General features: G+C 32.1%; 1 non-coding gene across 1 annotated transcript; it reads left to right on the forward strand.

The window, feature by feature from the left end:
• Window positions 1–5,779: 5,779 nt before the first annotated feature.
• On the forward strand, window positions 5,780–5,863 carry TRNAM-CAU. The gene is given in 2 exon segments: window positions 5,780–5,817; window positions 5,828–5,863. It is a non-coding gene; the product is annotated as a tRNA-Met (tRNA).
• The last annotated feature ends 1,986 nt before the right edge of the window (window positions 5,864–7,849 follow it).

Raw genomic sequence — 7,849 nt, forward strand, 5'->3', positions numbered from 1 at the left:
TTAAATCTGGCCAGTTTCAACAATTTTCAACACTTCAAAATTTCATCAATAATTCTTCCATATTTCATCCATAATTCACCAAATCACCATATACTCAAGCACTACTTCTCATGGCTGGAAATTTACACATCATTCAACATCAAAACAACCAATAATTCCCACCATATAATCACATACAAACATACAAGAATCAATCTACACAATTATTGCTCAAATTAAAACTAAAATTGGGTTTACTTACTGAGCATTTATAGCTTACCTCGTTGCTTTCCTTATTTTTGCAAGTATTAGATTGTAGTGGTCAGGAGACGTCAAGCTGGCGAGAGGATTGCACACACTGTCTCAGTGAAGAAATTTAATGTAGATTTATGTATGTGAGAAATAATCTTTCTGTAATAGTATGTTATAACTGGATTAAGGATAAAAATTTTAAACGAACACCTCTTTTAAACTATCAATTCTCTGGATTCTCTGTATAGGATACTCAGTGAATACTTGCCTGGTAAGACATTACATTTTTCATAGTGAATATATTTAACTAGTTTTATAGAGGAATTCCATAAAAGTTTCAATAGGGGCAAAATGGTCATTTCACACAGAATCACGTGTTCAAGTGAAAAGTGAGTATGATAAATATAATGTATTAAGTGTGTTAGCCATGAGAATAGAGTGGTAGAAAGGTTATGGACAATACATGTGATGTGATACTGAGATAAATACGTGTTCGTAAAGTAATAGAAAGAAATTAAAGAATAAGGGTATATCGGTAAATGCACGTATGGTATAATTGGAATTATCATAAAAGTGCAAGGGCAAAATGGGAATATATATATATATATAAAGTTTCAATAAACTAAACCCTAGTCATTCGATCCCTTGTACACACCAACCCTCATCAAATTTCTCTCAAACTTCTTCACCAAATTTCAAAGAGAATTCATAGGAATTGGCTTAAATTTTTGTAGATTTTCAATCTTAAAGCATCCAAAGATTCTAGCACAAAGGTGTGTGATTAAACTTTAAAGTTTTAAATTCTTATGGTTTTACATGATTTAGGTCCAAGAGGAAGAGAATTTAAGCAAAGGGAGGTTATATCATTAGTGTTGCACAAATTCAAGGTAAGTAAATCCAATTTTAGTTTTGATTTGAGCAATAATTGTGTAGATTGACTCTTGTATATTTGTATGTGATTGTATGGTGAGAATTATTGGCTGTTTTAATGTTGAATGATGTGTAAAATTCCAGCCATGAGAAGTAGTTCATGTGTATGTGGTGATTTGGTGGAATTATGGATGAAATATGGAAGAATTGTTGATGAAATTTTAAAGTGTTGAATCCTACCAGATTTGAAGTTAAATTTAGTGAGTTTTTGCTCCAATTTTGGTGGATTTGGAGAGATGTGGAAGTGTGGCCAACTAAGTATTTGCATGTGCATGTGAATTGTTTGATGAAAATTCAAAGAGAAATGCATGCATGAGCTTGTTAAATTTTATTGAAGAAATTGTTAGAGAAAGGGAAGAATTGGAGTATAAAGGTTATGTTAGCCTTAACCAAATGCAAATTTTAGTATTCAAGAGTGCATTTTGTTATGCTAAAATTTAGAATTTTACTTGGTCATGTTAGTTCAATGAGGTAAATGAATCTTAGTGCATGGTTCAACTTACTTGAACCTTTAATATTTCTTGAATAGCACATTATATTTTAGTTATTGAATTAGAAATTGTGAAACTAATGGCCTTGGGAAAGTGTTAGAAAGGAATTGTATGTTAAATTGTTACTTTGATATGGCATTGTTGATAGTAGAGAATGGTAGAATTATGTCATGACATATCAATATGCCATAATAAATTCTCAAGTTTGTATACTTGAATTTAGAAAGATCATCCAAATAATGGCTTGGCCAAATGAGTATATTGTTGTTTCTTGTTTTGAGATTAATTACAAAAAATATGTACTAAGTGATTTTATTGCATAAAGAATAGAAAAGCTTTCCCAAGTATAGATATCAAAAGAAACATCAAAGAAATAGAAGTTTGGTTTTGTATTAAATACATGACCATTTTAGATGCCTTATTATATATTACAAGTTATAGAATTGTGCTAGAAGATCTTGAGAATAGGTTGTATTGGCCAAAAGTTTAGTTAAGAATGTTAGAAAGAAATCAGAATTTAGCCAAAGTATATATGTGGTGCCATATGTTAGATTGAATCTACAATGCTTAATATGGCAATATAGATTAATGTATAGAATGTAGCCAAAAGAAAAGAAGAAAGAAGGGCATGTATAACAATTGAAGTTGATGGTCATGTAAGAGAATACAAATTTATGGCATTAAGATTTGTATTTAGAAAGTTGTACGAGGCATGTTTGTTACATTAGAAAAATATTAGAGAGTTGTTTAATGACATGATTATGTGAGATATAAGTTTGAGAAAAACTAGTAGCATAATTGGGCAAGTTAGTAGACTTAATACCTAAGTTGTGGCATAGATTTTAGTAGGAGAAATTAGATTGCCCAAAATGTAGAATTCATTCCCTAGTTGAATTGTGCCGTTTTAATATCCCACTAATAGAATTATAGAAGAGTAGAATTTGTGAGAGCTAATGCACTTGTGTACGTGTACATTTTACATATCATGATAGAATTGAAGAAGAATTTTGTAAAAATTATAGAATGGCGTACGTACACACGATGCATAGAATTCAGAAATAAAGAATAAAATAGAAAAAAATTTAAGTTAAGCGTGTCATTAGGATAGAACTTTGGGCTTTTCAGAAAAGTATAGAAATGAAAGCCTTAGAATTAATAGAGTACATGCCAAAGTTAGACACGTATTTTGGATCATGCATAAACAACATATAAATGCATGACATAGCATAACATAGCATATATTTCAAAAAATTTATAATTATTGGAAATGTCTAGCTAGTTATTTTGTAGATTTACAAAGCGTGTTTTCAGAGGACTGCTGCGATGGGGAACCTGTGAGCATTTGCTGCGTTAGCTAGTGGCGACAGAGATGCAGAAGTTTCCCACATGCATCTCGTCATCAGTGAGCGGCCTCAGAATAGAAAAAAGAATTGTACGGTCCGCTAAAAGTGCATGTGGATGAGGATAGTACCTAGAAAGAATTTCATAATACACTCACATAGCCAAGGTTCCAAATCCATGCCTCAGCCTAGTCCGATCGGCAAACCAGAACAGAAAACAGAAAGAGTTTCAGAAAGAAAGAAAAATAGAATAAGAAAACAGAAAACAGAAAGAATTTCAGAAAGAAAAGAAAAGAATTTTCAAAAGAATACAAACATGATCATTTGCATATGCATCAGGCATTTTATCTGCATTGCATCTTATGCATTTATGCATATATTAAATAGTTTATTTATTATTGTGTGTCTAGCTAGCCAAGAAAAGAAAATAGAAGCCCATGAGAATAGAGAAGAAAAGAAAATAGAAACCCATGAGAATAGAGAAGAAAAGAAAATAGAAGCCTACGAGAATAGAAAAGAAATTAGAGATATATAAGAAAAGAATAGAAATTAGATACATGCTAGAAAAGAACATAAATTAGAAAGATGACAAATAGCAAGAAAACTTAGAGATTTGTTGAGTAGAGAAAGAAACAGAAAGTTATAATCTAGTAGAGAAGAGAAATAAAATGATAAAGAATAGCACATCCCTAGAAGGATTTAGAAAGATTTGAGAAAAATAGAAGACTGCTAAGTAGTACGCCTGAGAATAAAGAGAGAAAGCAAGTAGAAATTTAGAAGTAGTACTGCGAAAATGGGGACAACGGAGTAAAAGCATAATTAGATTCAGTTTACTTACTGAGCATTTATAGCTTACCCCGTTGCTTTCCTTATTTTTGCAGGTATTAGATTGTACTGGTCGAAAGACATCAAGCTGGCGAGAGGATTGCACACACTGTCTCAGTGAATAAATTTAATGTGGATTTATAAATACGAGAAATATTTTTTGTGTAATAATATGTTATAACTAGATTAAGGATAAAAAATTTAGACGAACACCCTTTTTAAACTAGTAATTCTCTGGATTCTCTCTATAGGATACTCAGTGAATACTGAATACTTGCCTAGTGAGACATTACATTTTTGGTATCAGAGCAAGATTTTGGAGACCTTAAGATGTTTTCTAAAAGAAAGTTAGATCAGAAGCTGGTTAAGAAAAGTGACAGTGTACCTCTCAAGCCACAATGACATGCTCCGTAAGCTGACCACTATAAGTAATTTTCTTTTTACTTGTGTGGGGTGATTGTTATTAATGACTAATAGTAGTTGTGTTTTGATCTGATAGTAAGAATCAGTAGAGAATATGGGTGAGATGCCTAATCCCACTAGGGTTGTACACACGAGTTTAGACGAAGCAAGGTTGCAGTCTCATATATTTAGTAGCGAGAGAGTAAGCCTCTAAGTTAGCAAGATCAGTTTTGAATCCAATGACTGCAAACCTATTGGGAAGTTAACCTTAGAAAGAAAAAACTTGAAGGTAAGTGGGCGCAAGGCCTACATAGTGGTTCAAAGAGAATGGTAGTCTATTAGAGATGTGGTACAGTAAGAGACTCACACTTGAGAAGCATACAGTGCTAGCCACTAACATTAGTTACAAATCCATGGGGTTCTAGAGAGCCATGGTTAAATAACCGATCCAGATAGAGTTGTTAAAATGGGGAGAGGTAAGTATGAATCTAGTTATATTAAGTGTCCCCAATTTAGAAGATTATTTTAAGTATAAATTTCCTAAGGAGACATAAAGTAGAGAATGAGTACCGTTAGAGAAGAGTGAGATTCAATTTAGAAGAATGTGATAAGTTTAGTTTTAGAAATGGCTATCAGTTAGTGTGATGATCAATAATATGAGGGTCAGGAAGCAATTGAGAAAAAGATGTATGGAGTATTTTTGCCCAAATGGTGCGTAGCAAGGTGGTTCCCAATCAAGAGATCAAAGATGTGTTAGTAGTCCAAGAGTTTTCAGACATATTCCCAGATAGAGGTGGAAAAATAACACGCCTGGCCTGACCCGACCTGGCCCGCAGCGAGTTATGGAAATTGGTAGGCCGGGCCTAACTCGACCCGCCAACAACCAAGCCTGCCTCTTGGCCAAAAGGGTTGGCCCAGCCCGGCCCATCAACCCTAACCTAACGAGTTTTGGTGAGGGTCGAGCCGGGCTAGCCCATAATTTTTTTAATTTTAATTTTTTTTCTTTTGTGTAATTGTTTTTAGTTAACTTTTCAAATATCAACACTACAAGAAATATATTATATTGTGACAAAATTAATTTTGTCAAAAGCTATTTCGTCACAAGTAATATAGGTATTATGATAAAATAAAAAAACCTCTCATTAAGTATGACAAAAGGAATATATAGTGATAAATAATTCTTTTGTGACAAATTAGTTTGTAATTATAACATGTATTACTAAATATAGTGACTAAAGTTTTTGATGACAAATATGGTTTGTCACGATAAACAATTTATCTCGGCGCTTAAATTTTGACTCAAACATTTTGTTATTAATACCTCCATTTCAGCGTATATTATGACAAATTATTTTTGTAGCAATAAATAAATTCTTTTGTGACAAAATAATTTGTAGTTATAGCATGTATAACTAAATATAATGACTAAAATGTTTTATGACAAAATATGTTTGTCACAATAAACAATTTACCTAGGTGCCAAAATTTGGCNAAATTGAAATATCTTAATCAGCTGAATCCTACTTTATATTTGTTATTTAATCAGATCCTACAGCAAATGGGGTGGTGGCGCAGTTGGCTAGCGCGTAGGTCTCATAGCTTAGAGTGATCCTGAGGTCGAGAGTTCGAGCCTCTCTCACCCCACTCACCTTTTTTAATTTCTATTAGGTTAGTGGTTATGGGCTGTTTGGCTTATTATTTATATTTGTACTCTCAAACGGATTTTCCCAATAGTGTTTGGCTTATTATTTAGAGAATAGCATTTTGAAAATTTGATCCTGACAGCTTTTGACCGTTATAGTTTGCAACGTTAATTTTCTTAGTTTTTCTTCATTGACCGTTACAGTTTGCAGCTTTTATTCTCTCTCATTTGTTTTTCATTTTCTCAATTTTCTTCATTGCAATATTTCATTTTCTCAGTTTTCTTCACACCGTGAAGCACCCACCACCTGCATTTGTATTTCATTTTCTCAGTTTTCTTCACTGTATTTGTGTTCCATAATATGGGTTTTTGTTTTTTAATATCTACGGGTGACAAAATTATCAATAAAATATTTAGTATTATTAAAATACAACTTGATAAGTTATATATATAATAATACATTATTTTAACAAAATATAACAAAATATTATATTAATAAATCATTTATAAAAAAATATATTAATCAAATATTCAACACAAATATCAAGGTCAAAATACTCTACCAAACACATATTCTACAAATCATATTCTCGTAATCATAACCCTATCCAACTATCCAATACTATCCCCAAAATCCTAACCAAAATAATAAACCAAACGCACCATGTTTTTTTGACTTAGTTTCTGATTTTCTATTAGTTTATGTGAAAATAAGCATTTGAATTTCTATTAGGTTAGTGGTTTTGTTTTTTGACTTAGTTTTTCATTTCTGATTTTCTTTTAGTTTATGTGAATATATGTAGTTTTGCCTTTGTTCGTGTATATTTTCAAGCATTTTTGACTTTGTTCGTGTATGTTTTCAAGCATTTTTGACTTTGTTTCTTTTTGTTTATGTGAATATTCTTCGGGTAGTGTACTGTTAATTGAAAAGTTCTTTTTTCATGTTTATCAAGTAATCCGTGTGTATAGTCGGCATATGGGTATCTTATGGTATGTGTACTTTCCAACTGCTCTTGCTTGGATCATCTCTTACAATGTTACTTTCCTGCCCTTTCTCTGACTTTTCGGCTGACTTGCAGCATACCTACCTGTATTCGTGTTCCATTAATTTGAGGAAACAAGTACATGTTTGAGTGCTAAAATCTTTATTTGGTTTTTAACTTAACATTAATTTTGCTTCATGTAGTTATATTTTGTAGCGATTTCTTCTTATTTTTCGTTTCAATGACATGCCCTTACTAGCTGCACAAAACATTACATTATCCCTTCTAGAATTTTACAACTAAAGAAAACAAACCTGACCATGAAGCCTCCATGGTTGTGAGGAATTCAAATTCAATCATTTGATTTGGGTTATTTTGTTTAATAAGAACAAAAAAAAAAAAAAAAAAAAAGCACCAAGTTGTTGGTGCAAGTGCAGCTATGGTCTTTGTTCAAAAATGCATATGGAGTGATGTTTTCAAGTGTCTACAATAATGCTGGAAGAAACTGTTAATCTAATACAAATTCTCATTTTTCATCTTTTGAAGTGTCAATAATGTATGTGTTGTGTTTCATGTGTTTTACAAATGATATATATATAAAAAAATTAGCGTTGATAGTAGTAATAAGTGTTCTAGAGAGTTTCCTGCAGGTAAAATATACATCTGGAAATCGGATTAACAATTTTGGGTGGCATTGATGAATGGGTTGTGACCATTTCTTTGTGGATACAATGTGAAAGGTTTCAAATAATAATGGATCACTCCAAATGTGTATAGACCCCCCGAAAGCAGAATACGATGACGAGGAAAGAATCAAATTTCCATGGCTTCATATGGATAAATAGAAGTGGTGCCAAGAATTTAGAAGAATAATTAGTTGACAAGTGATGACACAAGAAAATAAGTTGGCGAGTGCAGAAGAGATATATTACTCTATGAGTGACCATAGAAGTAGATAAGAATAGTTAGCCCGAATATATGCCAGAAGGATAGTCAGGATATCTG

The sequence above is a fragment of the Pistacia vera genome, unplaced genomic scaffold, assembly GCF_008641045.1.
Source record: "Pistacia vera cultivar Batoury unplaced genomic scaffold, PisVer_v2 Contig27, whole genome shotgun sequence".
Classification (NCBI taxonomy): domain Eukaryota; kingdom Viridiplantae; phylum Streptophyta; class Magnoliopsida; order Sapindales; family Anacardiaceae; genus Pistacia; species Pistacia vera.